The following is an 18675-nucleotide window of genomic DNA, read 5'->3' as shown; positions in this document are numbered from 1 at the left end:
TTGAATAAGTTACTTATAAAAGACTTTAAAAAAAAAATTTGAAGTAATCGTTTTGAAACACTAAGAAGTAAAATGCTTTTATGAAAAAGTAGCTTCTATTAAAAAGCGTTGTAAACTTGTTTTATTGATGATTGTTTATGTTAATGACACCAATATTTGGCCTAAGGAAAAAAAATTGATTAGCTTTGCGCAAGTAACATAACTTATGTTGTAACATCAAATCAGAAAGATTATAATATACCTGATAAACAACTGTTAAGTGAAATATAAACCAAAGTATAATTTACAAAGCTTTCATCAGTTATTTGACAATTTCAATGCAATAAAATAAACAGCTTTACGATATAATTGAGTCTGCTGTATTATGTTGTAATATTTTTAACTTGTTTAAAACTCTATATACGCTAAAAGCTAAGTTTTCTTACCAACCTTCCCTTATCAATTGTTGATTCAGTGTGGGGGATAATAACAAAATAAGTATTAAAGGTTTTATAAAAAGTTCTGATCGATAGTGCTCGACAAATTAAATTCGAGCTAAATATTTACTTACTTAAATCTAGCAAAAACTTTTCTTTTGTTGCTAACAAATTAAATATATATTTTACTAACAAATAAAAATAATTGTGGGGCATAATAATAAAAAATTCATATACTTTAATAAATAATCTGTAAAAAAACCTCGAAATTATTTTGTTGACCAATGAGAGCTATTGTTTGCCAGTTTGCACTCGTTAATGACTTTGTATTAGTACGTGAAATTTCCCTTCTTCTGCTGGTGGTTTATGACGTCATGGCTGTGCGTGTGACGTCATAGTTTTAGTCGGTGGGAGAGCCCTGAAAGCTGTTCTCCCATCGACTTTCCATTTCTCAAAGATGCAGACCCCGAGTTGCTCGATCGAAGAATCTAGCAGACGAAATACGGACTATTGATTCTGGTGAAAAAACATTAAGCAAGTAGTTTTTAGGTTAACTTTTTAAACTATTATTACCTTTAGCTCTTGCAAAGAAAACTTTTGAACTTAAACCTTTAAAGATGTAAATTAAATCGAAGAATAGTATGAGTTTAAAGTTTTTCACATTAAAAAAAAAAAAAAAACTAACAACGATTTGAAAATAAATAAAATTTTTGAAGTTTTAAACATGTCTTGGTAATTTTTTTAATTGTTGGTCTCTGTAATAATTATTTATGTAAACATAATCGTCATTAATCACTTCGAAATTGTGATGTTTCTTTAAATTTTAAAAAACTTATGAACAAATTTGTACCATTTAAAACAATCCGTTATTGTTGCTATCAAAATTATTTTCTTTTAACATAATTGTATTTAAATTAAATACTCATTGTTAACGAACTGAATCTCATTTCACCACAAAAGTTTTAGTGTGTGAAAAATGTGGTGTCATTATTTATGGCGCTGGTAAGTAAGGATCTGGATGTTATGTAACAAATTTAACAAGCATTTTCAAGTAGTTTAATTAATACTTGAAATAATTTAAGCTATAACGATTTGATTTTTCTTCGAATGATGTAAAAAGTAACTGATTGATTAATGTCAGTTTTATAGTTGTAAACAAGTCTTATGACGATGGAAAACTGTCAAGTTGAAATAAAAATAAAGAATGTTACAAAATATGAAAATCTTAAATTAGTATAGTTGGCCTAAATTGCGTCGAACTTCTAATACTAAATGCAATCAAGCATAATATTTAAGTTTTTTCAAAAAGATTGTTTTAAAGTTGTTCAAGAATATAGTACATTATTTTTATTGAACTTATAGACTAACTATAAAAAAATAAACTTAAGTTTTTATTTTAAGTTGTAACTTACTGAAATGTTTTAGCCTGATGTAATTTTTATAATATAAGTAAGCTTTTTTTAAAGTTGAATATAAGAAATTTTAAATTTACCTTTAAATTTGTTTTTTTTTGTTGTAACACCTTGTAAATGTTAGGCAGATACAAATGTTTGCTTATGAAAATGAAGCCACTCTAAAACAATTATTTGTTGAGCTTTCAAAAATAAGTTATTTATGGTATTAAAAAAACTATGGTAGAATACAGTTAAAATTAAATACAAATGCATTATTGAAAATTATTTTAAAACTTTAACCATTATTTTTTCAGCTGTTGACTTGAAACTTTCTAATTATATCTTGAGGTTTTCCACAAAGTTTTAGAGGTTTACTAGGTAAACAACAAAAAATACTTTGGTTTTTTGTGTAAAAAAACCAAAACAAAAATTTTTTAACATAAAAAATTTAAGTATCTCCGTAAAATTTGGACTTAAATTTTTTTTTGTCGAATTTATTAATAATTAATTTTATGTTCATTTTTATTCTACTACCATGACAACAGTGTTTGTTTTTTTTTTTTGTACTGAACTATAAAACACTAAATTTTTATTGTTGCTATATTAACTGTTTACCGTTTAATTATTACAATGTTAACAAAAAGTATATAAACAATAATCCACGTGATATTTTTTTAATTACTACAAGTCAGTTATTTCTAATAAAGTAGTTTTTGATTAAAGTTGTTTTAGATGAAAAAATTTTTGTTTGTTTTAATATTTTTGTTTTAATCGTAACAAATCAATGTATTTGAGTTTACTTGTCAGTTCGTTTTTTAGTGAGGTTTAAAACATTTTAAGTTTTTTTTTTCTTTATAAGCATTTCAGTTGTTTCATACTTCGGTAAACTTGAACTTGTTGCATCATAATCTCTTGAATGGGTGACGTCACTAGTTTATCTGGCTTGCTGTGGTAAAGTATATAAATTAAAAAAATATACTAGATTAAATGTATATTAAATAACTTAAAAAATACTTATGTATATAAAAACATTTTTTCACAAATCTGCTATTTTACTGTCCCGGAATTAAACTTAAACTGTATTCTGGTGTATGGCTCGATAACCGAAAGGTTTTAGGTCCTCGGACCAAATATTTGAGCGCTTTTTTTTTCGTTCAATAAACAATATAATAATTAGATATTTTTGCAGATAGTGAAGTATTTGTTTGTTAAGAAAACATTTCGTAACGGTTTTAATTTTGACTTAATAATGAATATAACCATCTTGAAAAGTTTAATTTTTTTTTTAATCAGTTTCTCGTTTTTTAAATTTTTTACTTTTATTTTTACAACTTACTGAAAGAAAAAACTTAAAACTTACAAACAAACAGTTTTTATTCATAATTAAGTATTATCGTGAAGTTATGTCTTTTTTTCAAGAAGTAATGTACTTTTTTTTCTTGGTTTTACAATTCGAAAATTCGTTTAAAATATTCTTAAATTAAAACTGTTCACTTTTTCCATATAAATATATTTGGAAATGAACAAGAATTGGCTGGTTTTAGATAAGTTAACAAATGCTCACAAAATTGATAATTTTTGCTTTAATCCCGTAGTGAGGTTATTAAACAATCCAATGAACGCAAGGTTTATTTAATTTTTTTTTGAAAATTAAAATATTTTACCAGATTGAATTTTAGGAATTTGATGTAATTTGCCAAACTTTTACAAAGCTTACAATGAATATTTACTTTATTTGAACATTCTGAAAAAACTCATTGTACGACCTTTAAATAATAAATTTAAATATACGACTTTAATTGTTATAAAAAAAAGAGAAGATCAACTTAAAATTATTTTTTAGAATACTTGAAATAAAAAAATATTCTTTCAACCCTGAATCGCATTTAATAACACTACTGATATTCTTTAATAAACTTAATAATGTGCAAAATTTTGCACTAAAAATTAGTAAAAGCTAACTTTCCGATATAAAATATTAAGATTAAATTAGTATAATTTTCGTATCGTTATATATTAAATCGGAAAGTTAGCTTTTGCTGGAAATTTAATGACGTCACTACGGGATTAAAATAATGCGAGCATTTTAATTGATTCATTCAACTTTTCAGCGAACTTTAATTTGAAACTAAAATTCATCGAAATTTGCAACTAAAAATTAGTACATTTTGAGTCTTTTTTTTCCAACTTATTTTATTAATTATAAAACTTAGAAGCGTTTAAAATTTTTATCTTTATTTACGTAACTGATTAGATTATATCAAAAAAGTGCTAGATGAATTCTAAAAGAAAAAAAACTGAAATTCAATAAATAAATATATTTTTTATACCATTAAAATACTATTTTATTGAATAATTTTAGCATCATTTCAAATGTAAGACATTTATGAATATAAATATTTAGAAATGACGTATTTTTAGAAAAAATTGACTGTTTCTAAAAACCCTGCTTAGTACATGACAAGATATTGCACTCATAATTTTCACTTTAGATGTATGTCGCATAGCATTAATTTCAATCAATCTAGCTTAAAAATACTTATACAAAACTGGAATAAATAAAACAAACTGTCTAAAAAAACAAATATAGTACTAATAGTATGCTCTTAACAGCGTGCTGATTTTAATTTCAAATCAAAGTTTTCCGTTTAAATTTTTATGCAATGTTGTAATAGTAAAAGTTTTTAAGAAAAACAAGTTTAGCTATAAAATGTTGCTGCATAACACCTTAAATTAAGAAAAACTTTCCAAAAAATGTTTATACTTTTGCCTAATGTAAAAATTGTAGTTAAATGCTTTTAAGACTTCAACCGTCTGAAAGTTAAGTTTATAATTAAAGTTATAAACTTCAATCATTTTTAACGTAATATAATTTTGTTAATAACAAACTACTGTTTTTCGGGGTTTGGAGTTAAAAGTTAAAATATAGAACTTCTAATTTGAAAACGTTATTAAATAACTTTACCTAATATTGTTATAGGTTTAATGATAAGAATAAGTGCTTAGTATCTCATAATATCTGCTTCATTTTATATGGTGTAAATGAATTAAGTTTGTTAATTTTAGTTACACTTATTGTAAATTACTAGTAATATATTATAACAGTTAATAAGTGCTAGCTGTACAGTCTAATAAAAATAGGCATTTAGATTTAAAAATGGTTTGTGATTAAGAAATATAACAAAATTCCAGTATTTCTTTAGAAATATTCCTGACTACAAAAATACTAAAAAAAATAAAATGAAACAAGGCTCACGTTTTAACTTTTTTTTTACATCACAACCACTTGTCGCTGGTGAGTTGTAAGCTTCAAAAGATTTTGATATTTTCAGCAAGTTTCGAACTCGAAAGTGTATGTGAACCTATTGAATTTATTGAACATAATAGTTAAAATTATAAACTTAACTTTTTAGATGGTTTAACTTAGAATGAATATTTAGTTAGTTTCAATAATCTGAAAAAGCTCTTTGTACAACCTTTAAACGAAAATTCAAGTGTACAACTTAAAACGTTATTAAAATAAAATAGATGATCAATTAAAAATGATTTTTCGAAATATTTGAAACAAATAAAGTATTTATTTAACCCTGAATCACAGTTAATAACACTACCAATATTCTATAACAAACTTAGTAATGTCAAAATTTTGCACTCAAAATAAGCAAAAACTTATGATATAAATATTAACATTTGTTAGATGTTAAATTTCTAATCTTTAAATATCATAATAAAAAGTTTGCTGTTACTGGAAATTGAATGACGTCACTACGGGATTAAAATAATGCGAGCATATTTACAAATTAAAAATATGCTTTTCAGCAATTTTTTTCTTAATTTTAGAAATCATTAAAGTTTTGCAAATAAAAATTCGTGCATTTTATTATTATTATTATTGGAGTTTATTGTGCAAAGATAGACTCATTTAAGTTACTTTTCTTCTGTTTTTTACTAATTAATATACTTAAAAATTATACTTATATCTTCATCTACATAACTGACTAGATTATATCAAACTAGTGCTAGATGATGTCTGTTAGTAAAAAGTTTGAAATTCAATCATTCTTCCATTTAAATGTTATGATATTAGAATAATTTAGTAATAAATCCAAATGGCGACATTTATAAATAAAACTATTTAGAAGCGACGTATTTTTAGCAAAAGTCGTCTTTTTCTATAAACCTTGCCTTATGCATGACAAGATATTGTACTAATGATTTTGATTAAAACTGTCCCATAATTTACGTTTCACTCAATCTTATTTAGATCAACATTGAAAAATTAGACTTAATAATATGAGCTTATTAAAATTTAATATCATCTTTTTTTTTTTGGTTTTTATCAAGTTTTCTTCACATCAGTTTAATCAAAAAAGTTTAAAAAAAGTATTTATTTTCTCAAACGAAACTCTATCCTTAAACAGTACATCCTTAAAATTTTATTTCTGTTGTAAGAACTTTAATTTTAAGATATAAATAAAAAAACTTTTTTATTTTTTTAACTGTATTGGCATTTATTTTTAGTATTTATCTATTTCCTTTAAGAAATAACAAAATCCTTTTGTTTTCAAAACTTTCATAAAATTTTTATAAAATGAGCGAATGAAAGGCAGAAACTCAATTTCATGGCACGAAAAACACTTTTTAGAGATTTTATGCTGTCAGAGGTGGCTAAATACAAGTTCAATATTGTCAACAGATTGAACGGTATAACTGATGACTGTCCTTGGAGTTAGAAGAGTTGGAAATCACTTTTTCGAAAAAAAATATTATATTAAGGTAATCAAAACCAAGATTTTGACCACTGTGTATATTAAAAATAATAAAAACAATCATAGAAATGAAAGCAAGCTTTATATCTGCTATATGTGAAGAAATATCACCAGATAAAATACAAAAGGCATGATAAAATCTTAGATTCTCTTCTTAGAGAACAAGAAATTGATACCGTAGAGCGTAATAAAGTTATATTTTTTAATAAAAACTCTTCACAATTTATGGTAACAACCAAAATTACAGATTATAAGCAAAGCCATCGTTGGTTAAACTTTTAAACAGTCAAATGCCGAAAAGATTCATTGCTTTTTTTGTATGTATAGTACACAATTCTTTAAACATACCTCAAACTATGCGCATAATTTTGCAAATCTTAAAAAAATATGGTTAAAGCCGTTTATAAAGAGGTAAGTTGAGTTTGAAAGAAATATACAACTTCAAAAACAAAATTCAATGATAACAGTTTAACCATTATAAACATGGTCATAAAACTAAAGTTAGCTCCTAGTCGTATACTTGAAAAAACATCATTAAACAAAGTACAAAAATACAGACGACAAAAAATGAGATTTTCTTCTTAAAGAACTGGAAACTGTTACTACAGAGAATGAGATTTTTTTATATAAAAAATCTTCTTGATTGATTGTAATGTTAAAAATCAGAATTAAAGAGTGTAAGCTAAATCATCATTGATCGGACTTCAGGGAAAGCTAACTGTCGGCAAACGTCTTTTATTTTTATTGTTTGCATACAATTCTTTCAACATAATTTATTAGTTATGCTGAAAATATTACTAAAAAGCAGCAAGAGAAGTATTTGGCAAAAAACAAAAAGAACCTAAACAGACTGGTAGAACTTAAATTTGGAAACTTCACCAAGCAAAGTGTCAAAAACTTATCTTCTCAAAAATTTGACGAAAAAGACTTGACTGCGTTAAGCTATGGAATGAATTTTTCACTCCCCGCAAAAAAGGTTGATCAAGTTGCTACTTATTTAGGATTTGAGAAATATTTAAATCAACTTTTAAAACTCCAGCCAAGTTCAAAACAGGATGAAGTTGCTTTGAAAGCAAACTTAGTCTCAGTTGCACACAACTTTTGCAAACTTAAGCCAGAACATAGTTCTGTAATTAATTCAAAAGAAATCATAAGTAGCCTGACTAAGATTAAAAGTAATGAACATATTGTCATTACCAAACCTGACAAAGGTTCAGGAATCGTAATTCTCAATAAAGATAACTATAATTCTAAAATGTTGAACATAATTAATGATGAGAGGAAGTTTTTGAAAATAGGTCCTGTAGGAGATAACCTAACTATAGTTAAGTTGGAAAAGAAAATTATTCAAATATTAAAAGATTTGGTGGATAAAAATGAACTTTCTCAAGAACATTATAATTTAATTAGACCGGTAGGTTCCATAAGACCTCGTTTATATGGTTTACCAAAACTACACAAAGTGGATATACCTCTGAGGCCTATACTTTCTATGATAAGATCTCCACAACATGAATTGGCAAGATACTTAAATAGTCTTTTGGATCCAGTGTTGAAGTATTTTTCTAGATATATTGTAAAAGACTCTTTCAAGTTTGTAGATGACTTAAAACTCCAGGGAGCTAAAGACACGTTTCTCTGTTCTTTTGATGTAAAAAGTCTTTTTACAAGTGTACCTTTAAATGAAGTGATAGATATTTGTGCAGAAATGTTATATAACCTTGAAAATCCGACTCTGAAAAGAAGTAATTTTGTTCGACTAATGAGACTCGCAACAGAAGAAGTTGAATTCAGTTTTAATAATATATTATACCGTCAAATTGATGGTATTGCCATGGGTTCCCCATTAGGACCTACATTGGCAAACATATTTATGGGCTATCTTGAATACAAAGTTCTACCAGAATTCGATTCAAATTGTAAGTATATGAGATACGTGGATGATTGTTTTGTTATCAGTGATAGTGTAAAAGTTAGTAATTTATTGTTTGAGAGGTTAAACTCTTTGCATAGTGCTATTAAATTTACAAAAGAAAATGATCAAATATCATTTTTAGATGTTTTAATCAAAAGAAAGGATAATAAATTCATAACGTCTATTTTCAGAAAACCATTTACTGGTCAATACCTTAACTTTCAATCGTATTGCAGTAAAAGAAGAAAAATTGGTTTGATTAAAACCCTATTTCATAGAGCAAATAAAATATGTTCGCCAGAAGTATTTCAGAATGAACTTAAGGTTATAAAAGAATTACTAATAAAGAACGGATATCCCAATCCGTTGATTGATAAGGTATTCAAAACTGAATTGAAAAGACTAAATTACACAAAACCTTATGGACCAGAGAAATGTCCTGTTCTATTAATTTTGCCCTATGTGGGTGAAAAATCAAAACAAGTTGAAAGAGATATCAAGAATATGACAGAAAAAGTTTACCACGCATCTAAACCAAGAGTAATTTTTACATCTGCTGCTATCCTAAATCCTAGAGGTAAAGATCTAATATCCTACAAACACAAAAGTTGCGTGGTATACACGTATAAATGCTGTTGCGCAAACAGCTATATAGGACAAACTTCTAGGCATTTAAAAACAAGAATAAAAGAGCACGTACCTAAGTGCGTGAAAGACCATATCAAAAATCAACCGAAGAAAATGAGTAATGCAACCTTAAACGCAACAAAAAGATCATCAATTTCAGAGCACTTAGTAAAAAATCCTAAATGTGGTAATAATTACAGTGAGACAAAGTTCAAAGTTTTAAGAAGTTGCACGAACATTTTTGATTTAATTAAAATAGAAGCTATTTATATTCACTTAAACAAGCCAGAATTATGCAAACAAAGAGAGTTTGATTACTCATTATCCTTGTTTAAATTAGACTAATTTTGTTTTGTTTTAAATTGTTACAGTTAATTACGTTTTCCTTGTTGTTTTTAATTTTTTTGTTACAGTTTAGGGTTTTTTTGTTAATTGATTGATAATTTCTCATATAATTAAAAAGGCTATATAAGTTTAAAATTTGTTTTACCTTGTTACAATTGTAATCACACTGAAGAAAATTGTTGAAAAAGACTTGTTTTATGTATAAAAATTAAAATTAGCAGACATATGTTTAAAATATTATATGTTTCGGTTTTAAGAAAACAAATAGAAAACATAACTAATTGTATATAAATAACAATGTAGTGGTCTAAGTTTATTTTAAAAGTCAAATTGTTTTTTTTTAAGGTTATAAACTATTTATTCTCTTGGCTGAAGAAGAATCAGAAAGTGTTTCAAACAATATAATGAGGTTAAAAAAACTCTCTCGATTTTTAGATATATTATAGTTTTTAAAACATAGTAAACCTTATTTTGTAAAGGTTTTGAACAAAATTAAGCTGTATAAGCTGCATGTTACCTTTAAAACTAAAATGTAATATTTTTTATTAGTGCAGTTTTTACAAAACTTCATCAGTTTTTACAAAACTTCAGCAGATTTGTAACTGTTTATTGTTTTATTAATAATATTTATAACTATAATTACAAACTTAATTTGATGGCAGTTTTTAAAACGAAACAGATACTATGAGATATTAAGAACTACTTTCTTTCATTAAACCAAAAGATTATTTCATTAATTTAAACCCAAATTTTTATACAAAAAAAGTATTAAAGTATTGCTTTCTATTCTCAGCTCTTAAAACAGTTGTTTGTTGTAGACAAACTCATATAAATATTACCAAAATATTTCATTCATCATATACTTATTGTTTACAGTAGTAAAATCATAGAAAAAAACACTTACTTGTTAACATAAATAAGAGCAGCACAGGTGCAGATCTTGCGGTTAACCAATTTTCCAAGGCGAGCTTCTCACAATGCAATGTGGGACTCCCGTTTTGCGGCAAAGTGCTGGCAAGAAGACGACGATGTGATTTATTTTTGCTGTAAGTTATATTCAAAAAACATAGTTTCAGTTGAATTATGTTAGCATCAGGTTACGAAATTAACCAATTGGAAAACTTTAACAAAATAGAACAATCAGACAATTGCCTCGTAATAAAGTTATCATTAATATTTAAAAGAGAGAAGGCACTTATGTACTTTAAAAATAATAACCTTGATTGGTTCAACATCGTGGGCAGTGACGACCGAAGAAGCTTCTTATTTTCAATGAATTTGGTGATAGTGTTAACTCCGAGCTCAACAAAAGTGGACGCTTGGTTGGCTTGTCACCTTTCGCCTCAGCTTTAAATGTTTTTTGTTATTTGTAGAAAAAAGTATAATATTTTCAGACTTAAAAAAATTTAACAGTTTCTCAATGCGATGCGGATTCTCACCATGATATGCGTAAGAAAAGGATAATTAATTTCATTATTATAATATTAATATTTTATGAGTACTTTATTCGTTTTTAAAGCTCATTACTTTACTTTAATTTTTATAAGTATAACTAAATTACATTTAGTTTATTGATACTATGTGACTACTTCAATTGAAATTATTAGTGCAGCATCTTGTCATATACATAGCAAGGTTTATAGAAAAGTTCGACTTTTGAAAAATATACGTCGATTCGACTTAAAATAGTAATAAACTAACAAACATTTACCTGACTGCGGCTCGAGTCTTTAATATGTCGCGTTTCTCAACTTGCTTTCAGGTTGGTATTTCTCGCCCAAGCGCAAAAGGTTGGCAGCTGTTGGTATTTATTTATCACTATCTGGTGTCTTTAAAAAATAACTAGATGCAAATAAGAATGTTATTTCTAAGAATGATGTTTACTCAAGACAGTCAAAGCTATGGGGTTTTTTAAATTGTTAAGAAAAAAAAATGTTTGTCTCCAAGTTTAAAAGAAGACATTTAGTCTTGATCTATAGCGTTGAAAGCCAATCATAGACATTAAACAATTGTCTAATGGCCGAACCAATCATTGACTTACTACTGATCTATGACATAAATTTATGACCTAAATACAATCATTTATCAAGTAGTAGTCTATGGTCCCATAAACTATTAATTTCAAATTAGGTCTCTTGGTAAAGTGAGATTTTATTATCTTGTCATGATAAAAGAATTGTGAAATAATATGTAATACTAAAAAAATAATTAAAGCTCAATATATCAGAAAATTGTCAGAAAAGGGGTTGTTTTCATTAGTTTTTTCAATGCCACAGGGTAATCATCATATCTTATTGAGATGTTTTAAATTCACATTAGAATTTTATTAGGTTAAAACATACCAGTTGGCTTATCAATAGCTTGGTTGAACTGGTTGATTGCTGGAGGAACCTTCACACGGCGCTAAAAAACAGCTTTTTACCTCATTAGACGAATGTACTTGGGCCATCTAACAAAAAGGTTTATAAAGGTTAGTAACACTAACGAAATGCTATAACAAATATAGTAATGTGCAAAATATTGCACTAAAAATAATTAAAATAGTTAAAGTACATATATATTGCATCTATAACGATTTGCTATAGATATTTATTTTAGTAAGGAAAAGCTGCTTTTACTGGAAGTTGAATGACGTCACTATAGATTTAAAAATATGCGAGCAATTAATATTTTTTCGGCGAATTTTTTAAATTTACAACTAAAAACCATTAAAGCTTTGCAACTACAATTTAACGCATTTTAAGTTATTTTTCTTCTATGTATCCCTTATTAGAATACTAAAAATTAAAAAAAATTATCTACATAAGTAATTAGATTATAATAAACTAGTGCAATATGACGTCTATTAGTGAAAAGTTTCAAAATCAATCATTTGAATTTATTTTTCTTACCAATAAAATGCTATTATATTTGAATAACTCAGTAACATTTCCAATATGCGACATTTACAAATAAAAATATTTCGAATCGAAGTATATTTATTAAAAGTAAAACTATTTTATAAACCTTGCTTTATATAAGGCATGATATTGCACTAATACTTTCAATTGAAAAAGTCACATAGTACCGATTCACTAAATATAATTTTGTTATATGTATAAAAATTAAAAGTTAATATTCTAAGCTTTAAAAAACGATTTAAGTACTAATAATATATTCATAACAATATAGTGTTCTGAGTTCATTTTAAAAGTCAAAATATATTTTGTTTAAGGTTATATTCTGTTTATCTTCTTGACTAAAGAAGAATCTGAAAGTGTTACAAACAATTTAATGAGTATAGTTTTGTTGATTTTTAGAAATATGTTAGTTTCTAGATATAGTATTTAGGTTGTTATACTATTTTGTAAAGGTTTCGAACAAAGATAAGCTATAAAAGCTGCATTTAACCTTTAATTCTGAAATGTAATATTTTTTTATTAGTTTTTTACAAAACTTCTGCAGTTTGTAACTGTTTATTGTTTTGTTAGTAATATTTGTAACTATGATTACAAACTTAATTCGATGGCAGTTTATAAAACGAAACAGATAATATAAGGTATTAAGCACGTATTTTCTTTCATTAAGCATAAAAGATTAGTTCGTAAAGTTGAAAATTGAGTGTTTTCAATATTAGAATTATCAAATTTTTGCTTTTTATTCACAGCTCTTAAAACATTTGTTTGTTGTAGACAAACTCATATTAACAACAGCAAGTATTTCATTCATCATATACTTATTGTTTACAGCAGTAAAATCATAGAATAAAATACTTACTTGTTGACATCAATTAGAGCAGCACAGGTGCGGATCTTGCGGTGAACCATTTTTCCAAGGCTAGCTTCTTACAATGCAATGTGGGAATCTCGTTTTCCGGCAAAGAGCTGGCAAGAAGACGACGATGTGATTCATTTTTGCTGTTAGTTATAAACAAAAAACAAAGAATAGTTTCAATTGATTTATATTAGCATCATGTTACGAAATTTACCAATTGGAAAAAGTTATCAAAAAGTAGAACATTTCAGTTAAATTTAGATGCTTCGTAATAAAAACATCATTTCTTTCTATAAAAAAAAGAGAGATAGCATTTATTCACTTAAAAGATAATAACCTCGATTAGTTCAACATCTTGGGCGATGCCGACCGAAGAAACTTTCAAGAAACTCTTTTATAGATATCTTTATGATATCTTCTTTTTAATGAGGTGCTAGCGTGACTCCGGAGCTCAACAAAAGTAGACTATTGGTTGGCTTGACACATTATCGCTCAGCTCTAAAATTGTTTTGTCATTTGTAAAAAAATATAATATCTTTTGTTTAAGAGTTTCTCGTTGCGATGCAGATTCTTATCATGTCATGCCTAAGACAATGATAAACAGTTTTATTATTATAATTTTGATATTTTTTTAGCACTTTATTCGTTTTTTAAAGCTCATTACTTTAAATCTTTTTTTTTTTTTTAACTAAATTACATTTAGTGAATTGATACTATGTGACTTCTTCAATTGAAATTGTTAGTGCGGTATCTTGTCCTATATAAAGCAAGGTTTATAGAAAAGTTCTACTTTTGATAAATATACATCGATTCGATTTTAAATAGTAAAAAATGTTAAATTTTACAAATATTCACCTTGCTGCGTCACCACTCTTCTAGCTGTCGCGTTTCTCAAGTCTCGTCGATGTTTCTCGCACAAGCGGAAAAGATTGGCTGCTGTTGGCAATTATTTTCACTACCTGGTCTGTTAACAAAATGACTCGATGCAAATAAGAATGTTATTTCTAACAATAATGTTTGATCTATTACTCAAGACAATCAAGACTATAGGGTAGTAATCAAGTAGTTGTATATGGTCTAATAAGTTACCAGTCATTAACCACAAATTAGGTCTCTTGGTAAAGTGAGGTTTGATTATCTTGTCATGATACAACTATTATTTTGAAATAATATTTAATATCAAAAAATAACTTCAGCTCAATATACAGAAAATTGTCAGAAAACGGATTTGTTTTTATTAGTTTTTATAATACCACAGGGTAATCACCATATCTTATTGAGCTTTCTATAAAGTACACATTAAACTTTTATTAGGTAAGAACATACCAGTAGGCTTATTAATAGCTTGGTTGAATTGGTTTGTGGCCGTAGGAACCTTCAAACGGCGCTGCAAAATAGCATTTTGCCTGTGGAGACGAATGTGTTTGGACCATCTAACAAAATGTTTTAAGTCCCTGTTTGGTAGAATGTTTTGTCCTGACATTTAAACAGACTGATTAGCTGATTACATTTGATATAATAACTTTTAAAAAAAAGTCATTTCATTGCGATGCTGTTTTTCACCATAACATGCGTATGACAAAAATAACTAATTTCGATAATGCTTTAAAACACAGATTGCAGTTTAAATGTTTGTATTTTAAAATCGAGTAAATTGTCCTAGTTCATAAATAATACGCTTGGTAACTATAAAAATGGTATAAGCGTATTCGTTAGTTCATTAAATGAAAAAAAAAAAACTTTATATTGCAATAAAACTATTTTAACACATTCTTTAAAAACATTTTTTAGTTTTGCTAAACTGCAGATTTTTTAAATGTTTGTTATGGTGTTATGTGATGCTGTTATTTGAAACTTTGAATACTTTTTAGTAAATTGTATCTACAAGTCAAATTTTTTTAGAACAATAATCATTAATAAGTCTTTGTTTTTATTAAAAGGCTTTATATCTGACAGCTATTACATTTAAATATAAGCTTAAAACTGGTATTATCAAAGGCATTGTTTCTCATAATGTATGATTTGTTTTATGCTTGAAGTTTTATTAACATTATAATAAGCTTTAAGTTAGGTAAAACTTAAAATTGGTGATATTTTAGCAAAACAGCTTTTTATTTTGCTCAATATTTCATTTATATATACATTTGTTCTTTATTAAAACTTTAATTTAGTCAAAATTGCAGCTATTCATAATTAAGTTGAACATTTACTATGATATTTGTAGATAACTTAGTTCGTAATTATTATAAAAAATAAGCTAAAATAATTTTACAATATTTTTATGTCATAATAGATAAAAATGTAGTCAATATAATGTTTACAGCTAAATTTATTTGTAAACATGGATGATAAGTACTTTAAAAATTCAACAAAATAGACTAAAAACGAATGAACCTTTTGTTAAAGATGTGTGGAAATGTAATTAGTTACAACTTGAATAAAAGGTAACCAAGTGTATTAAATGTTTTAAACCTAACAAGTTTAACACATTTTTCTCTAATTAGTTAACCACACAGAACATAGTAATAAAATTTGTTAGAAAAAATTCAGCTTGAAAACTTTTATTATAAAAGTTTCTAGTTTAGTATGTATATTATAATTTTCCAGTTATACTTTATATTCTCCATTGACTGAAAATAATTAATGTTAGTTTGAAAAAAAATATGTATAAATCAATTTAAAGTTATAACACACTTAAAATGTCTGTACAGTAACCTCTCGCTTATTTACGGACATTGTGTCCACAGCAAAGCTGCGTAAAGATACGAGAAATCGTAAAGATACGAGAGGTACCAAATTTACTTACTATAGTGGCTGTTTTTTGATATTGCTTCTAGTTAAAAGCAGACTGGGGACTTTCTCACTTTTTTAAAATTTGTTTAATTCATTCATAAATATGAAAACAAAAGATAAAGCTATACATATATTAAAAAAAAGGATTTAAATTTATATAATATAATAACACTTTTCAAAACTTTTTAAAAATTTTAATAATAAGTAGATTTTATCCTTTTTTATATGTGATTTATTTGATACTAAACATTTATATTCTATTCTACTTAGAAAATTCAATTCATAATTAAGCATTTGTGTTAATTATAAGCTCTATATTTATTTAGTATCACTGCTACCTTTTGCTAGGAAGTTTCATAAGATTTCTTTTTTAGATGTTTGTTCATATATAGGGCAAGAGTGCTGTATTATTGGTTTGTGTTATAAACTTTCATTGTTTCATTATACTTTCATTATTTAACACAGTCATATTTATTTCAGAATTTTAATTAAAACTGTTATTGTTAACAAAATATCTGATATACTGAGGTATAAATAAATGTTAATCAGTTAGTCAAGGAACATAAGTTTACAAAGTCTAAAGATATAGTGAAGTGAAATAGCATTCAAAAACATATTTTGCATTAAAATATAAAATAGACCTAAAATGTGCAATATTAAAAAATATTGAATTTATTTTATTTTTTAGAATTCTAAAAAGCGTAACGTTACGAGTGCGTAAAGATGCGAGAGGTTACTGTATTTCAGTGATCTTTTCCCTGTCAATATATTCAAAGGAACTTTTTTCAAGTATTTTGACTAATTACTTCAGATTTACAAAATTAAACTCAAAAACTTGCATATTATTATTAACAAAATATTTACAGGGTTGCCAAATGTTTTCGGCAAACTTTCTCGAGGTTTTCAAAATTTCCTCCAGATTTTTAAAAGTGGGCTGAATATTCTACACATGTGTCGCTGATTGGCTGATCTATTTTCATAGAGATAAAACTATCCAACCGTAAATTTTGATGCTACTTAACATATTTTGGAGCCACAAGTTGTTACAAGTTAGCAAAAGACTTAGTTTAAAATTCATAAGTCTGTTCTCAAATATTAAACCTTACCAGTTTCAGAAACTTGTATACAGTTTAACTGTAATACATCTGTAGGATGAGAAAAAAATTAATAAATAATAGTTTAACTTAGGATTATTTATTTTTACTTCTAATATAAGGTTATGAGTGGTTGGGTTCATTATTTTGGTTTAGAAATTCACATTAATTACCTAGGATGAAGTTGCACCAATGTCAAGCTTAAATTATATTGAATTTAATGTCTTTCTAAACATTATTTTAGGCTAAAAATCAATGTTTTATGCTAACTATGTTTAGCCTGAAATATATATTGTTTTAAACAAGGTTTAAATAAATAGTGAGAATAAAATTTATTTATGACAAACTAAAGTATTGGATTGATTATGTTTTACAATATCATAATCAATGAAAAAAAATTGAAAAGATTTAATTGCTTTATATTGTTTAATAAAAGCAATTATATATTTAAGTTTTATTAATTTATGATTTATAAATCAATTTATGTATTTATAAATATAAATTTTTAGCCAAAAATTATAGTTAAGAATACATCAAATTCAATATAATTTCAGTTAGATATTGGTGCAACATCATACTAGATAATTATCAAATTCACATTGGCTTTTATGTAATAAAATATATATAGGATTGCCACACACTAATGAGCTCACAGAAATTTAAAATAATAGAAAATCTCAGGGAAACTCACGAAATTTTTAATTTTTTTTAACTCTGGTAAACTCAAAGCAGTTTTAAGATATTTAAGAAAACCTCAAGAAATTTTTCTAAATAGTTTATTAAAAGTATTTAAGGATTTTAAAAAAACTCTGGGAAGGTTAAGGTTACTCACAAAAAAAATTTTATGACTCAAAGAATGGCAAACAAGTATATATTAAGATATAATTTATATTATTTCTTAAAGTATTAGCTTATAATATTTACAGTTATAGTTAGTTTTAATTAAGTTCAGTTTAAATGTATAAAATAAAGTTCACAGGGTAACTTAGGCCTCTGATTGTTTTTATAACTTTGTTTTGGGTCTAAAACATTGTTTGAACAACAGATATCTAATTTGCCACAAGAACTTTTTTAAGGGTATAGGGGGTTAAAAGCCAATCACTTCCATGTTTTTGTTTATTTATATAACTATGATTCTTCCATTTAATAAGCATAAGGAAATTACAGTTGAGTCCAGGGGGTTACATCCATGTAATATACTCACTAAATTTTTAAAACATATATGTTATATACTTAAAGGGTATTTTTAAGAAGTACGCATCCGTGTTAAGTACGCTTAAATTTTTCTAAATATTTATCTATTACATTCAAAGAGTATCCTTAAGAAGCATGCATTTGTGTAAGGTAAGAATAAACTTAGGGGAGTAGGGGGTTAAAACACTTTTTTTAGAAATAAATATTAGTTAAAGGTTAGTTAAAAGTCAGTTATTCATTAAGAAAAAGTGTAACCCACCTGTAAAAATAAATTTAGGGGCATAGGGCAGTTAAAACACTTTTTTCGTAATGTGATCTTGTTTTGTATAGTTTTTAATAAGCTACAAGTTGCTTTTTACAGACGTTAAAAATTCA

The 18675-nt window shown here is 26.1% G+C and overlaps 1 pseudogene; it reads right to left on the bottom strand.

Annotated features, from left to right (window-relative positions):
- Positions 1-788: 788 nt before the first annotated feature.
- Positions 789-14702, bottom strand: LOC145841711 (large ribosomal subunit protein eL8-like; annotated as a pseudogene).
- Between the last annotated feature and the right edge of the window lie 3973 nt (positions 14703-18675).

Source organism: Thalia democratica, chromosome 1 (assembly GCF_965202585.1).
Source record: "Thalia democratica chromosome 1, ktThaDemo2.hap1.1, whole genome shotgun sequence".
In the NCBI taxonomy this organism is placed as follows: domain Eukaryota; kingdom Metazoa; phylum Chordata; class Thaliacea; order Salpida; family Salpidae; genus Thalia; species Thalia democratica.
This window is presented reverse-complemented; position numbering and strand designations above follow the sequence as displayed.